This window comes from Vollenhovia emeryi, unplaced genomic scaffold (assembly GCF_000949405.1).
Source record: "Vollenhovia emeryi isolate VEMERY1.0 unplaced genomic scaffold, V.emery_V1.0 DF939166.1, whole genome shotgun sequence".
Lineage (NCBI taxonomy): Eukaryota > Metazoa > Arthropoda > Insecta > Hymenoptera > Formicidae > Vollenhovia > Vollenhovia emeryi.
In genome coordinates this window covers 1,496,310-1,514,145 of record NW_011967200.1, presented here as the reverse complement: position 1 = coordinate 1,514,145, position 17,836 = coordinate 1,496,310, and positions in this window count along the sequence as shown.

Here is a 17,836-nt window from a genome sequence, read left to right as displayed (position 1 = left end):
TCGTTTAAATTAAGCCGAGTTATAATATCGCGCGCACAAGCTTAATATCGGTACGGTTTCTCGTCAAAAGTCGTGACTACGAACACAAGACAATATCGGTATTCTTAATAGATACTCGATTTAGACGTGTACAATAACACGTAAGTCAGAAGGGAAACATAACACGAGTATTATTTCTTCCGAACGTCACACGTACGAACGTGACGTTCTCTGAAAAGTTTCGACAGCACTCCGGAGGTCTCTGGAGTCTCCGGGGAAATAAATTAAACAACGGATAGCGCACGATTATAACTTACGTGCTTATAACTTTATTAATTTTGTATATCGTTGGTTAATTAAATCTTGTACACGGTGGGACTTTGAAAAACGATATTTCCCATCGTTTCAACCTGGCTTATCTCGTCCGGGGCAGAAGTTTCCTTGCAGGAATAAAAACAATGGCTGCGTTAACACGAGTTGCCAAGTCACTTCATCAAATCAGCCGAACGAATTAAATTAGCACGTTAGCGTCAATTCTGTGCAGATCGAGAGCGACAGAGAGGCTCGCGACAGAAATTAAAACCGATGTGTAACGCCAGTCGACTGTCTACGTCGTAGATACACCGGAAAGGTACACCGCGATGTCACTCATCTCGATTTCACTATCACGAAAAAAAATCTAATTCTCTCTACTTAGCTTCGCGTCAAAGACACACCGAGAAAAGATTCTTTGAAAATTGATGCGTGGCATATGTTTATTTCACTGAAATAAACATTATATGCCACAAATAAATTTGCAAAGACTTTTTTCTCAGTGTAGATTCACCGAAAAGGTGCACCGCGATGTCACTCATCTCGATTTCACTATCACGAAAAAATTTAATTCTCTCTATTTAGTTTCGCGTCAAAGACACACCGAGAAAAGAGTTTTTGAAAATGTATTCGTGGCGTATGTTAATTTCACTGAAATAAACATTATATGCAAATAAATTTCCAAAGACTTTTCTCTCAGTGCATCTGTCAAAGCTTCCGGCAATCGAAAAATCTCTCCTGTTAATTACAGCAATAAAACTCACTTTGCATCCGAAAGACGTGTAAGTGACAACGAATCGTTACCATTGTCAATTCTATGCAATATATCGTTTAAAGCGTATCGACAAGCCGACACCTCGTTGCCATTCGCAATCGAACGTACCTTCGCGTGCGACACCGTTTGTAACGCGAATACGACGAATAGCGCGAAACTGGACGAGGCCTCCGTTCGGACTGCGATTCTCGCACGAAATCGTGTGATCGCCCGCGGTCGCAGGTAATTCGATGATTGTCACCAATGTCGTTCTGTGCCGCGGATTACGCAACGGGGCGTCCCTAATGCGCATCGCTCCGCAACGCTCGCGGTGAACGCGATCGCTCGCGCTGTGTTATTCACGCCCGGCCGCTTCCGGTTCCGGTTCCGATAGATGAGCCCACCATACGAGACGTCCTTTCGATTCGCCCATGGGGTATCGGGACGAAGGAGCTAGCCGACTGGCAATCGCGCGATAAGACCCCGACGATTTATGACCGTCGCGATTCCGCCGCGGCCATTTACGAAATTGAATGTCCACCTACTGGCCGACGCTCCGCCAGTAAGATTATCTATCGACCTGATATCTCGTAAAGGAGAATCCGGCAACTTTTACGCCGCTCTTTTTGTCCCTACTCCGACGTTATACATCGTCGCTTCCTTTCGGTCGTACATTTCCTTCTGAGCGAGCTCGCGCGAGGTTTATGTCAAAATTTTTATTACACCTGCCTCTAATCTCTCGCGGCGATAACGCGAAGTAGCTTTCAATTTAATATGCTTGCGCGGAAAATATTGCTCCATTTTCACTCTCACCTTTTATCGTTATCGATTTCGTCTATTTTGCCATGTTTAATTTAAACTTCTTACGCGTGATTGTTCGTTACTTTCTCAGTTATCGGATACTGTTTTTTTAGACAGGCTCTCATCGATTAAATTGACAGGTTGTTTACTATATTACGTTCCCACGCGAGTACTCGTTCAAGCGAGAAACGACGTTGAAAATATTTCGTATCGCCACTCAAGGTCGCGCGGTACTCGAAAGTTTCGAAACAGCTGTGGTACCGTCGCTTGCAATTCCAATGACTCGCAAACGTCGATGCAGTTTGTGCAGTCTCATTCGCGCGGCTCAAATTATCCCCTAACTTTTGTCTCGCAAAATGATTTTACGTAAGTGCAGAAATAGCAACAACACACAGCTAGAGAAATAACATGTAAATGCTGTTGCGGAATATGACGTTTCATTCTCGTTAATTATCTCATTGTACTCTCTTTGAGAGAAATAAATTAGAAAATTAGCTAATTTGTAAAATACAAATTGGATCCGATCGCAATATTTATTACCAAAAAGCTGGATTTTTTAAAGACGGTCTATGGAAAAATCAGATAAATTTTTCAAGAGAAATTTCATATTTCTGTTACCGAGACAAAAAATATTCTTGACGCATTTGTATTTTTCACAACCTTATTTAGTATGAAAATAAGACAATATCGAAATAAAATCAATAATTCTTATTCTCCCCTATCGAATTAAAAGACTGACTTACTATATTGAGGCAAGAGTAACTTATATAAATGCGAGTTTATATATTCTTGCGTTTAGAATAAATTTTCCCTCCATCTTGACGCCACGATATTCGACAAAGGACGATACATGCTATCATTTTATTCTAGATTTTAGAATTTTTCATTGAAGATTAAAATATTCCTTTCTCTATAATACATACGATTGGCGCTATATCGATCCTATTTTATAATACTTTGAAGTGTAATAGCCATAGACGTAATATATCTAGACCGAGCGTTTACCTTTATTTGAGCAGTGGGGGGGGGGGCAAAGGTTCACGTGGAAAAGGACAAACTCTGTTTTGTGCGATTTCGTTCTCTCTTGTTCACATGCGAAGGAAAGAGAACGAAATAGCACAAAACGGAGTTCGTCCTTTTCTACGTAAACCTCTACCTCCACTGCTTAATGCTCGGTCTAGCTATATTATGTCTATACGGTAAGCATTGGATCCGGAAATTTTTTCTGTGGGTGCGATATGTGAGCAACGGTAATAATAAATTAGTTCATCGAGCTACTTGCGTAGAAATTGCGTGATTCATGTTTGCACGTCGCATAAAACGTCGAACGCAATTGGGATCCTGTACGATTGTTAACGCCATGCGCTTTCATGTTTATTAATGACGACGACATATAACTTTCCCCTTTATCGCGGCATACGCACATACGAGTGGTGGCCTCGATCGCGAGTATGGCTATTCGTAGTGTATCGCGAGGTCAAGATCATTGTCGTTCGTTTGCGCATAGCCCGAGTTCCGTCACGCTTCGTTTAACCTCGACTATCATCTTCAACGTGATAACAACGTTCTGTGGAAACTTATATTTCTGTTTATGTTCCCTCCATGTTATTCTGATGATATATTAAATAAAATGTCAAAGATTTTTAGCTGCGTCATATTTCGTCAACTCTTTCATGTGTGTGTGCGTAATAATTAGTGCAATTTCAATATAAAAAGTTATCACTTTTAACGCAGCTTTCGATTTGCAGTATTAAATTGTTCGTCGGAAATTTCAAATTTTTATTAAAATAAAGAGTGTTTTAAATTGACTGAAATAAATGATCTCGATTTTCATTTCAAATCAATTGTTTTGACATTTATATGTACTTTTCGTATTATATTTTAACTTGCAGTATCAGATTTTTTTTCATTAAAGCAAATTGATTTTAAATCGCTACAAAGAGTATCGATATATTAATATCCATAGCTCATTGTCAGCTAAAAGATAATTGTAATAAGTAAATAAACGAGGGATAAAATAAGATAACAAGATTAAGTAATGCCCACTGGGCATTGGTGTACATGATTTTGGTCAGCGGTTTAACCCTCGTAAATAAATATAGTAGATTTATTAAAGCATTGGGGAACAAAAATATGTTCTATGTGAAAATCCAAGCTTTAAAGCTAGACGGCTGAGCCCAAATAAAGTCCTAATTAATTTATGTTATCTTCACGTATCCACTGAACCGATTGAGAATTCTATTTTTTTTCTATTTCAACGGGGAAAAACACGTGGCACAGATATATTTAACGGAAGTACCTTGCAAAGAACACGTGCAAGGTTATCGATAAACTGTAAATGGAGCGGTGGTAAGGTTTAATGTGCAGAGAGAATGGTTATTGTTTTGTACGTCGAATGAAATTTACTTCACTATTGTGCAGCGCTATGCGGCATCTGCGTGTTGCCGGTGTGCGTAAAATAAATAAAGCCCGTTGCGCCTTTCGCGGCAGAAGCTGTTTGATGTGCTCAGGAGATGATTAATACGCTGAAATTGGAACTTCCGTCGCTGCAAAATCTAGGTAGAAAGCATCCCATGACCAGCGACTAGAATACATTACTTACTGCGACTAAAGGCAACTGTAAATATTTTTATATAGAAATATTTATTAGCTGTTACTACGTGTACTGTGATGCTTGGCTCGCTCTATAATAAACACTCTATTAGCCGCGCTTATTAACCGCTTTACACAAATGCATATGTGTGCGTTTTTACTATAATTACGGTTCATTCTGGGACATTGATAGACAAGCAGCGAACAAAATGCAGCAACGAGGGCGTGCTCCGTTATTTCGGGACGAGGACGTAGAGCATTAACCTAATCTAACAATGAATATAACAATGATTTACGAGGGCGCTCATTTAACTCACAAGACGTGTCGAAAATAATCTCATACTAACTCCCTTCTTGACATTTCATTCACTGTTAAACGATATGTGCGCGAAAACCAGGAACACAACTTTCGTGAACGTGTGAATTTTGCACGTGATATTTCAATTATTTGCCAGATATACTATAAAGCAATAAAATGATCATATCCAGACCTTCCGTTACAATATCCACTTTCTCGCATATGTATTTATAATTTATGGCACCGGTCTAAAAAAAACCCCCAGATTATGTCCACGGGCGTCAAAGTGAGGATTTCTGGATTTGTGCCAAAGTTGCGAAGTGTTCAAAGCTGCCTACTCGGAATTGCACCGAGTCACGAGATAAATGCCATTCTATTATACTGCCAGCTCATCAACCTTGAAGCGCCGCACGATCAAGCCCAGGTAAAGAAAACAAAGGGAATAAATATCAATTTCCTCGTTTCTAACTGAAGGTCCCTCTCGATTAGAATATTTATGCACCGGCGTATGACTGTGTAACTGTGCAAGTTTATTTTAATGTTAAACAACTTTTTGACTTTTCACAAGCAAAAGTGCAAATACGACTCTGCCTTAAAAAAATAGTCACATTTTTCATTCTCTGCAATCAGATTACTTCTTTTTATATTAGGAATTGTTTCTGAACGCCATGTTTTACTATTTATCTTTGTCGAGAACAAAGGGGAAAAATTATAATTCAAACAGACACTTGATAAGAAATTTATATAAACATTTTGTTAGAATCTTCTACGTTGTATCTTGTGAGTTGTGAGTTGTATTTTGAAGTATCTATTTTTTTGCACAGATAATACAATATCAGTGCGTGGCAGGTATTTGTATTAACTAAAGCGCAGATTGCAACAGTTTTGGCGTATGGCACACGAGGACCTGCTACGTGAGGATATTCGCAACAATAAATGTAATTATGTTGGCGCAATAATTATTTATGCAGACGTCATGCTGTTCAACGGGATGAAGTAAATATTATATAAGTTGCACACATGATATATACACATCTTATGTGGTTAATCTTCATATAAAAATGTTCAAAGTTCACAATACAATAATTTTTAGATATTTGAAAACTGCGCGAAGAAAAGCATTTATGTAAATGTATTAATCATTTTGGACATTTTCATTGTAAATTTTTCATACTGAGTTAGCTAAGTTTCCTTAGCTAAGTCAGCTAAGTTTCCTTAGCTGACCTCGGCTCAATTAATTTATAATATTACAATATATTCCGTGACGAAGTTCATTTCTTTCTACGTACGGTAAAAAGGTCAATGTATATCTAGTGGATTATACATACAATATATAATCATCGATTACAAGTGGATTTTTCACGTTGTTGTGCGGAGAAAAAAAATAAGCATCTCCTGCAATCTTATACGGTCTAATATCTCTTCTGGTCGATTAGCTAACCGCAATCTTTCTTCGAGGCATATCATTTGGATACGGTTTAAGAACGTGTGTTGCTTCTTCAGTATTGATATCATGTGGAGGTAACAATGTATACCGGAGCTACATTCAACATACTCGCAATTGGATCAAAATACATCTATCTCATTGTCAGACGCGCAATAATTGAATTCCACGGGAAATATTTAAGTATGTCTTAATGTATTCTGTAACACATTGCAAAATGCAAAAAATGCGAAGTACAGTTCGCTGCGGTTATATTTCTTGCGTAAATTACATATCAAAAAGAATTCCGTCTCGAGCTGTTTTTTCACAATGGCAATTTTACTTACTATACAAGTGTCAGATTGTGCAATTTGTTAAAATCCTTTAAAAATACAACGGTATTTGAGATTTTAGGAACTCTGGTCTTTTCTTTCGTTTATTTCACGGGTTTAACATATTCTTTAAAAGAGATGGCAATTTTACTTACTGCACAAGTGTTAGGTTGTGTAATTTGTTAGAATCCTTTAAAAATAAAACGGTATTCGAGATTTTAGGAACTCTTGGTCTTTTCTTTCGTTTATTTCACGGGTTTAACGTATTCTTTAAAAGAGATATAAATATTATATAAAAGAGATACTGATTTACTTTTAATAAATTGTATGATGGTTATAACTGAAAGTAGGAACTTTCGAGCGATAATTTTACGTTTTTGATATACTTTCCAAAGATGAGAGCAAGAGGCGGCGGATATTATTATTCGTCGCGAAATGATTTTCACGGTGAGATTCCCCGAGCAATATAAAACACATTTGAAATAAGGAACTTTTCCGCTTCTTTACATCGCTCTCACGGCTTGGACGCAATTTTCAGAGGCGGGGGTAGAAAAACCACGGATACCGTGTTAACGACCGTTACTCGCTTGAAAATCGGCGCGTGGAAATTGCGCGAATAATGCACCGTCGCCGGAACGAGCACAGGTGTGGCTCGCTTGGGCGGCAAGAAGCACGTCATGTCGGCTCGTCCGGCAAAATCCTATCGAAGAGAGGAGAAAAAAAGTACCGAGAAATGTCGAGGCGATTCGACGCGTGCGTTATTTCTGCCCGGCGATCGCGGGAGAAGGAGGGCGAGACAATGATCCGAGTTTGCCTATGACGGCGGCGTGCTTGGTTAGGCGGAGCGAAGAATCGAGACAGAAGCGGTCGCGCAGAGATGCTACTACGGAGTCGTTGCAGAAACGATGTGCACAGCGATGGCCTCAATTGCGACCGTTTGAACCGTTCACCAGCTGATCGCCTATTAGCAAGAGACAGCGCGTTTAAAAGCCGAGTGTACTCGCTGGATTAGAAAGTGCAGATCTCCACGAAAATAGCTCGCTAAATCTAGCAGCATCCGAAATGCTTCTGGAGGAGGCCGACCTATCTTTCTTTCTCTCCACCTTATCGGCTCCGCTCTCTCATCGATTCTCCTGGATCTACGATTTATCTCGAGGACATCGTGATTAATCCTAGCCGCCTGAAATATTTTCGCTGCTACATTCCAACCGATTCCCATTAATTCAGTCCCGTTTCGCGCGTATCTTATTTTTCAATACATTCAGCATAACATTCCTATAATAAGATAAAACGCAAAGATAGGCATAATAGCGTGTCTACGTATGCAAAAGAACTACTTGCGGGATTTGTCGCGCACGCACGCACACATACACACACACACGTCTGCTATATAATTTTTCGTAGCATCCAAGAAAATACTAAGAGAATACCAACACTAACAATTGAATGATTTAAATGCACACGTATCTCTATAATTGCGCATAATGTACAGTTGTTAGAGAGAAAGAGATGTATTATTAACAAACGATATCGTATTATTACGGGCGTGATAAATGATTCCCCAGGCACGAACTTTCTATAAACTTATAGCAACGAAACGCAATACCCTGCACATCTACGATCGCAAACAACTAAAATCTCTCGATTTCGATCGTTGTCCCCACACAGAGATCCACAGAAAGTATATCCTTCGGGCATGCTCTCGCACGCGATAGAGCTCACTTTCTCTCGACCTGATTGTCGCGCTTAGACCGCTACCGCGGTTTTTATTCGCGGCCAAGCAGTCGCCTCGTGGTTGGTCGATCCTGTGCACGCCCGATCGGTTCCTTTATCGTCACGTCGAAGCGGCCAGCCCCAGCCGCGGTGCAATGACCGGTTAAGTGATTCGACTAACGTATTCTAAGTGCCGGCTCAAAGAGAGGCGCTCGCCTTTCCTCCGCCAACTCCTTCTTCCCTTCCTCCTTGGCCCTACCGATCAAGTTATTTTTTCTCCCTTTCCCTCTCTCTTTCTCCCTCGATGTCCTCGCGCTCCTGAGAATTTTCACAAGTCCCTCGTGTTACAACGATCTCGTCACCGTGGACCCTTCTCCGCTCTTGTTTACGTCACTGCTACCGTTTCACAGTCAGATGTAGATCACCACGGTGCCGTCGTTGAAGAAGATCGTTATGCGAATCTGTTGTCTGACTCTGGACGACATGTCGCCGATGAGGATACGACGATCGCTGAATTACCGCGGACGAAGAGATCGGATTGAATTTGAATGGCGAACGCTTCTCTCAGTCGGCCCCCTTTAATGTCTTTTACGCGCTATGCTGGCAGCACTTCGTCACTTCTGTGCGTCAATTGTGCGTGCGATTATCCGCGATACGATGCGAGTTAATAAATCTTCCATTCAGGTCTGAACACAGGCACTGAACCGTTCGCCGAGGCGACGTGCCGGGATCAAGGGTACGACATTCTAGCGTCTACGGCAGCGTTGCTTCCCTCGTCAGCGGCATCGTCTTTCTCTCGGCCGCTCGGTGCTCGGGTAATGACGATGATTAATAGCCTCGGTCACCGTGCCGATCGAACATTCGCTCCCGCGAATCGTCGAGAACGTCTCTCCGACCGGGGAGACAGTCGTGATCGCGTTTTATTCCATCGACGTTACCGTCGGCATATTCACCGTCAAATCCTTTCGTTCGACGGCGCTCACACCTCGTCCGTTGTAAACGACAATTCTTGCGCTTCCTTTAATCCCACGAGGTCCAAATTTGTATCGCGTCGAATTAAAGAACAAAAATCCGAGATAAAACGATCACGGACTGGTCGACGCGAATGTCGTCGTTGTCACTAGAGCCTCGCTTGCGCCCCGAAATTCGACAGGGCAGTTTCATCAAGCTAGAATATTATTCTATTTTAAATTCTGAAATCGGAGCACTGGAATAAAAGTTTCACGATATATTCACAGCCTGGTTTACTCGGGGCGTTATCGTTGACGTCTTGCGAAGTCTTGCTTGGGCCGCTTGATTTAGCGATTCCTTAAAATAATCTAGGACGGCATTGTTCTATTTTCAATCGCCAAGTCCGCGCGTTCCGAGATAAAACTACATCGCGGGCCGTTGGACGTGGGTCCGCGGCTCGATCTGCGATTTCTCCCGAGTCCCGCGGGTTCACCGGTTCGTCGCGTGGTGGTCTTCGTGGACGGTGCCAAACGGTACCGAGTCTGGAAAAGTCGCGCGCCTCCGACGCAAACAAACCGAGCTGTACTCGTTGCACTTATCCTGGGACCAGCGGGAGCTTTTTGCGAGTGTGTCCCACGAGCGTCGCGACGCCCCAACTGGAAGCCGGCCACTTCTGCGCTTGGGTTTATATTTAAACGGCAGAGCGCCGCCGGCCACGTCGACGTCGACGTCGACGCATCGTCTTTCCCAATGCGTCGGCCGGACGTCGGGAGGAGAAAAAGAGAGAGAGAGAGAGAGAAGAAAGAAAGCAGCACGTGTGGAGAACGCGCCGAGAGAAATGTCAGATTGAAGGAGAAAAAAATGTCCGCTTTCGCGAAGCGAAAACACCACCGCGATACGTGGATACGTTGGCACACGTGATATATCGAGGCGATGTTTAAAAGAGAAATATTATTCGAGAGGGACGGGGCCGCGAGTTTCGGGAATTCGTATATGAATAAAGTGTACGAGGGCGAATGTGAAAGACGAGATAGTTGCATAATAATTTTCGAGAGCGATACCGCGCTTATTACTTCGGGACATTGTCATTTTCTCTGTACTTGCACCTGCAAATGATTTTCAAGCTGCGAAGTTTCGACTTATATAAATGTGCGATCAAGTCGCGCTTTTTGTTGCCGCTTAGAGATGATTTTTCCGGGATTCTGTTACTCATCTCTCGCGGCTTTTTGGCACAATACGCAGTTTTATGCGCGCACACACACGCCGACGGCGAGGTGTGTAAAATGTCGGAAAATTCGTGCTAATAAAAGAACGTATAAACACACATCGATACGGTGGAATCGCGGACCTCCCACGTTGGAACGTATTTATCCTACGCTTTAAACGGGACCGGCCAGGGTAATTCGCGCATGGTGAACGATCGTTCAACGGTTTGCAGCGCAAAGAAAGCGGGACGTCACAAAGCCGCCTGTACAATTGACGAAACGCGTACGTGAAAATCAATTACCGTCGCAATTAATTGAATTATTAAAATACGAGTTGTTAACAGATAGCGACTATTGTTCTCTGTTTGATTCGAAATCTTAATGAAATTTTAATCGAATTCAGTTGCAGATACGCGTGTTTGTAATATCGAAAATTGCAGATTAACTAAAGCGAGATAGATAAAAAAAATGTCTAGTGCAAGCCAAAAGGTGATCTGTGCCGCAAATATTCTGATTAAACATGGCTGCGAAAGCCCTCGACGTTCCATCGCGCGACACACGAACGCGCCGTAATAATCAGTCCCGCAAATTATACTGGCTGCGTACACCGAATTCAATCGGCGCCTGCATACGAATTAGCTCTACATCGGACAGTTCGCGCACAGGTACGTTAGTCTCCGATCGATAAATATTACAGGCGAGACCGGCGTGTCTACTCGGCGTGCTTTCATCTCGTCACGCTCGCGATGCGTTCTCGCCGAAGAAAGGAAGTCCCGAAGGGGGCATCTCGAACGTCTGGAATGTTCAGCGTTCCAGGGCACGCCGTTCAAATCCTCGCGAGAGAACGTATCCTCCTTTTTTTTTTCATCCTCTCCACCCGTCTGCCCACGCGCTCGAACTGCCACCCGCGAAAGAGAGAGAGAGAGAGAGAGATAAAAGGACGGGGAAGACGAAGGAGCAGGCGGAGATCTAGGCTGAACGAAGCAGCAAAAAGAAGGAGTGGACCAAACACGAGGTCGAGGAAGGAGAGGAAGCGTGATATATGGAGAAGGGACGGTCTGCGCGCGTTTGTGTGTGCATGAGGGAGAACATCTCGCCGATATCAGGATGTAGGGTTTCGGGGTACGCCCAAAGGGTCATCACCCTTTCTTGGCGAAGCCTCCTCCTCCTCCTCCTCCTCCTCGCTTATGTGCACGCCGTGCTTCTACCTTGTCCCTCCCTCCCTCCCTCCCCCCCCCACCGCCCCCCTCGCGCCGCTATCTGCTCTTTTGCCGGACGGTCCCCACTCCGTCTTCCTCATGCTTCAACGGTGCACCCCTGCGACGCGCGCTTTTGCTCCCTGGCGCGTCTCCAGAGACAAAGAAATACGATTCGCCCCGCGAGAAAATGGCGTAATTATATACGAGGGCGGGTAGAAGAAGAAGAACGTAAATCACAACGGGAAGCAACGGGGGCGTGCGAGGCTCGGGCGAAGAGGCTCTCGCATCCGCCGAAAACGCGGTTCGGAAAGGGGTTACGGGAACCTCTCCCTCTCCTTCCTTCCTCCGGGGGGGGAGAGGATGGAAACCTCGAGGACGCTAAGCGCGCGCGTTCCTCGCTCGCTCCCTACCTCCCATTCGCGACAGTGGAAGGATTATTTTCCATTCGTTTTGTCTAAAGTCGCTCGCGTGCGCCCCAGGAAACGGGAAACGGGGGAACAGGAACGAATCTCTAATTTATCGAGGTTACATGCCGGATCTCGGGTCTCGCAGTGGAGACCTCCAGCCTTCAGTCATTCCGTTTTCGCAAGCGTACAAGAGAGCGTTGCTGCGTCACGGACGACTATCTGCGGTGCAAGGTTCAATATCCTCCTCATTACGATGGCGTCACTTCAGAAGGGAGCCGCTCGCGTGACTCGCTTCTTGATAACGTGACTGACAACCGATGGAGATTCGAGCCCCGCGGATCACACCATGGTGATATGGCCGCAATGAGCTCGGCATGATGTCGCCGTCTTTCATAAGGTGCACGGGTGCCGCATAAATTTTCGCGATCGCCATTTGTCAGCTGGGCACTTGAGCAACGCGAAAGAATAAAAATGGAGAATAAATATACGATAATAAATTATTAAGAGAAAACGCGCGACAATAGAACAGGAAGGTCCCCCAACGGAGGACTGTCTTCTGCTAAATATGACAATTAAAAGGGCAAACGTGTAAGGAAGCAAATAAAATGTGTGAGAATAGTATTATAAGTCCCGTTGATACTACAAATTCCAGTTCAATAAGCACGTTCAAATAAAAAAAAAGAGAGTCCCTAGATGCGAAAGTTCCTTCGCCGGAAAGCCGTTACAGTGACAAGCGGAGTCGGTGAGGCCAAAGATTATTGCCAGCATCCGCTTCAAAACTCGATGCGATTTTTACGGAATCGGAACGAGGCTCGGGATGCAAATCACAATGCAATCTCGGTGCACCGGACGGATCTTTAGCGTTGATGAGGCTCCCGCAAATAATTGCTTCCCCTTGGCTGGCGCAAGCGATAAAATTTGCCACGGGATAAATGGCTTTTAATATTAATCTACGACCACTAATAACGGACCGTGCGGCCGCGAGGCGTTAACGCGAAGCTGCGAATCGCATCGCGCGCGGGGTCTTATTTATTGTTGCAAACCCACGTCTTGCGAATTGGCCACTCGAACTTGTAATTACGAATTTGCACAACGGGACAATCAACATACACGAGTCTCTTCCGTTCGCTAGGCATCGCGATATTCCGTGAAACTCGATAATTGCAAAGCGTCCGTATAGGAATACATGTCGTTAACAAGTCCGATTATTTCGATCTGAAAATTTATGGATGTATTACGTGCACGGACACGCGAGCTAATTATTTTAAATTGGAACACGCACTATTTTTCCACCACAATTTCTATTTGTTGGGGGGAAAAAAACACTTCAAAGAGACTCGCAAAGAAATATTCGTTAATTTTCCCTTCTGCATTTCTAATTCCTCTTTTTAGTTATTCCGCATTTACAATTTTCCACTAACGGTATTCATAATTAACACGCGACGACGTAATTAGACGTACACTTCTTCGATTTGTTCCCTTTTCTATGGGGAAGCAAAGAAAAACTGTACTGAAATCGTAATGAAAGTTCCAACTTTTCCCCGTTTCCGCGCCGCTGGAAGGCTACAGATCGCTATAATTAACGGGATGGCGAAATTCCGCTGAAATTTCCTTCTTATTTTCAGGGTGGAAGCCCGGCGTTTGCGGATTCGACGTCGGAGACAGCGGGGGAAAAAAAATTATGCGCCGCAAGGTACCCCGAGGACTTCCACATCTCGTAATTAGCGAGCGGCATTCTCAATTATTCTAATGAGCATAATGACGTCAAGAGGCTGCACTGAGAATTCCAGAATATAATCGGCCGCGAATATCACCGCGTCGCGTCGGCGCGACTCTTCCTGTCTCCGCTTTTTTCTCTATCTCTCTCTCTCTCTCTTTTCTTTTTTTCTCAACACCGTCGTGAAATCTTTTGAAACATCCGGACCTTTTCACGACAATTTCCCTTAGCCACGAGAACGCGTCGCGTGGCCGCGCGTTTAAAAGGAAAACTTTATACAGTCCTGCGACGGTAGCATTGTTTTAGATTAGAGTACACGAAAGCCTGGCGCACGTGAGCGCGTGTGAAATATTTTTTTTGCGTATCCACGCGACTTCAAAAGTCAACGTACGGATGGCAACGCGCGCGGTCGTTATTCCTGATATGCAAAATAGAAATAAATGCGGAATGCGGGTTACGAGATTAACGATGCCCGGGGAGCGAGTGCGAGGAGTTTAAGCGCAAAAAATCATAAATTATGTATGATAACGCGGTTTAACGATATAATAGTCCCGCCTATCTTGTATATCATTTTCCCGCATTTTATAATTGTTGTAACCTTTACAATTGTTGTCGTTATATTAATTTCACACGCCTGAAGAAAAATATTTAACAATTAATTCGGAGCAATGAAATAGATGAATTTTGATAATTAACGATTCATTTCCGGAGAAAGGAAAGTACGCTTCTGGAATGTAAAATTTTTATCCAAGCATTTTTTTTTATTTCAACCTCGCGATTATTTATACAAAATGAATTAATGCGTTTAATAAAATATTTGCAGCTCTCGCATTTCGCGAATAATAATTTTAAAATAAAACTCACTTCTGAAAAACCAACAACAAACCCAGTATTTACGATCGAGTGCCACGGTACGTCGGGATATTCGTCAATTTCAGCGTTAATCGCGAGCTGTACGAACGTGGGTCACGTTCGCGCGACTCGGCCCGATGTTAAAGAATTTCGCGCAGCCCGACGTAAATATACGTGTCCCCTTACGTTGGTCTCGGCGACTCGGCGAGAAGTATACGGCGAGACACCGGAGGGAGAGCTAAACAAGCACCCGCCGCCCTCCGCGTGATGGTCGAGTAGACGTCGAGGGCGCCGCGACGGGGTTGCATGAGGGTGAGAAAGGTTAACGCGATCTCCTGTGCGAGGGTGTACGGAATATTGATTCACTCCGGCGTTAGGAGTCTTTTAGCCCCGTGTACGTTCAAGAAAGGGATACGCGAATGCACACACGTATACAGGGTGTCGCGACGTTACGGGGAAATATATTAAAAAGTTATTATCGTATCGGAGATGGGAGTAAAAAGAAGTGACGCGACATCATGGGGGAAGTGTATTAAAAAGTCGTCGTCTAATTAAAGGGAAGCACAAAGGCGCGGGGAATTTTGCTCGGCGCTTTTTAGTTTGCTGCATTTGATTATTTTTAAACATTTGAGTGATTAAACTGCAGGACTTGAGCTAGTACGTTTAAAAATTCTCCACACTTGATTACTTTTTAAACAAGTGTTCGATTTTAAATATTTAAAATAAAATTCGAATTACATTTCTGTGGGATTATGATTTAACTTTATTCAGCTAGAAACTAGGTTTCCCGTTAAAAAAAATCGCGAGATATATATTTAAAAAACTTTTCGTTGATAATTAAAAAAAATGGATTGTTAAATAATCGGCGAATATAAAAATAAAATTGATTAAAGCATTATACGTTGTGTAATTCAATGTGTAAAGAAGACATTACGGACTCATTTCATTCTTCTTAGCCCATCACTTTTTTTAAAAAATTTGACATTTATTCAACAATTATTATTCAAGAAGAATATTATTGTCGCCAGTAATTAATTAAAACCAGGAAGAAAGATTGTTTGACGATTTTAAACTGGCTAAGGTGGTTTCATTTAATTTTTAAATTTTAAAAAAGATGTCATCCGTTTCTGGATATCGGTCGGAGAAAACTGCGTTTTTTTTACAATGTAATTTTTAACTAATCCATATCTTTCCTAGAAAAGGACCACGATGGTCGAAACGTTGGAATAAATAGTTAAATTAAACCACCTTAGCCAGTTTTAAGTCGTCAAGCAATTTTTCTTCCCGATTTATTATTCATTGCAGATGTTAAATATCCTAATAGTTGTTCGATTCAAAACCTCCAGAAGACGAAAGACAGAGAGACAGAGAGAGCGTTCAATTTTATTCAGAAAATAATAAATTAATAAAATAAAATCCACAAGGCTCTAATGTGAAAACACAAATACGAAGTGATAAAGGAGCAAGTCTATTGCGAAAAATAATACCCCAGCCAGGGGGTTTGAACCCGGACCTGCCCGTCTCTTAACACGCCCGTCTAATAATAAATTAGTATATTAAAACCGTTGACAAGTGCGTCAAACAATTTTATTAATAAAAGTATTTTTATGCAGTAGCGACGAGACGTCGTATGTAGGGTCGCACATGGTTACGTTCAGCGACGAAGTACCACCCTTCTGTTGCCAACCGTGCATCGATCCAACGAGCGACCAAGTTTCCTCTTAATATACCAAGAAGCGTATCTCTCTCGCTCTCTCGGCGTGCCCGTTTTCCTTTCGCCGGTGGCTTCCTTTCCGAAAATATTCGTGGAAATGCACAGCGCGGGGAGAGCGCGAGAAACGATTGCGCCAAGACCGGCCGGTGTCGCTAGACGTAAGCGTATTCGATATCAAAGTGCTATTTTCATGCGTCCGATCGAAAAGCACTCGTACGATGCACGGAAGAGCGCGATGCGGGACTTTCTCTGAAGCCTAACAGTCTCGGTACGGAGATCCTTTCGAAGCCTGTATTCTAGGCGTAGCCGCCTCCACCATAATTGAACTTTTCAAAAAGTAATTTCGTAGCGAGACCATTTGGATCCGCAAGGATCACGGGATCTTCGCCGGCCAAGTTACCCTTAATCACGTACGCTCGTAAAAATCTAGTTTGCTTCGTAACGCGTACGGCGAGAGACAAAGGAGAAAGCATTCGGGACGCCCTGAAAGAGAGAGGAGTGTTGTTTCCCAAACAGAAGCTCGATGGCGATGCTCGGCTGGAACTAAGAGCTTCCGATAAATCGGGATTCGTAAATTTAGCCGAGCAGAAAAGTCATATCCATCATTCGCTAATGTGACCTTAAATGCGGACGATAAATGGACTCTCCGCGGCAGTTTAACTGCCACGATATTTAACGTTAAAAGCGAAACGGCTGAAAATACTTTTAAAATTGATTTGGAGTGACCTAATAAAACCGTTATTCAAAGACGCGGCCGTACACTTGCGCGGCGGCCCGCGAACGTGTTCGCGGAGACGCGCTTTCAAATTTTCCACAAAGTCGCCGCATGAGATGCAGAAATATACTTGGTAAATGGAATATGCACTAAAGGAAATGTATACATAGTGGTTATATGGCGCCACGAAATAGCGGAGACACATTTAGTAAACCGAGTGCACTTTTTACGAAGCACTTTCCGTACTTTACTCGAGAATCCCTCTCCTACAAGAATGTTCCAGGCGCAAAAGTACATGGATGAATTATGTACTTCAGTGCTACGTGCATCTCTATTGGTTTATTAGATTTATTATATTATTTCAATACGCGACGTTACGTTTGTTCACTCGCGATCGGCACGCGTTCTTTCCGCACCAACCACACTTGGAGCTTTTAACTGTAAACGTTCGTGCTCCAACTTGAGATCCAATATTGAATACAATTAATTCGCGTTAGTTTCACAACGATATTTTGTTTTACTTCGACGCTTCTCTGGGAAAAAGAAGACAGCGCCCCATTTTTTGGGGTCCACGATTATAGTAATCGAATTATTTGGATTGTTCGCAACTCGAATCTTTTACGAATTTTAGTCGTAACTAAAAATCGCAATTAGCTATTCTGTCTATTGTATATCCAAGATTTTGAAGTAATACTAACCAATTCTCTCAATTAGTTCCGTCGATATTCAGTGACGCAAAGATAGTCTTCATTTAAGAGGCCACTAACTGAAACGTTAAGTTGCTTAACTAGAAAAAAATCGGTTTCTCTCAAAATTTTTCTCAGAGTAGAGTTACGAATAGAAATAATTCGCAAATCAATAAAATTCGTATG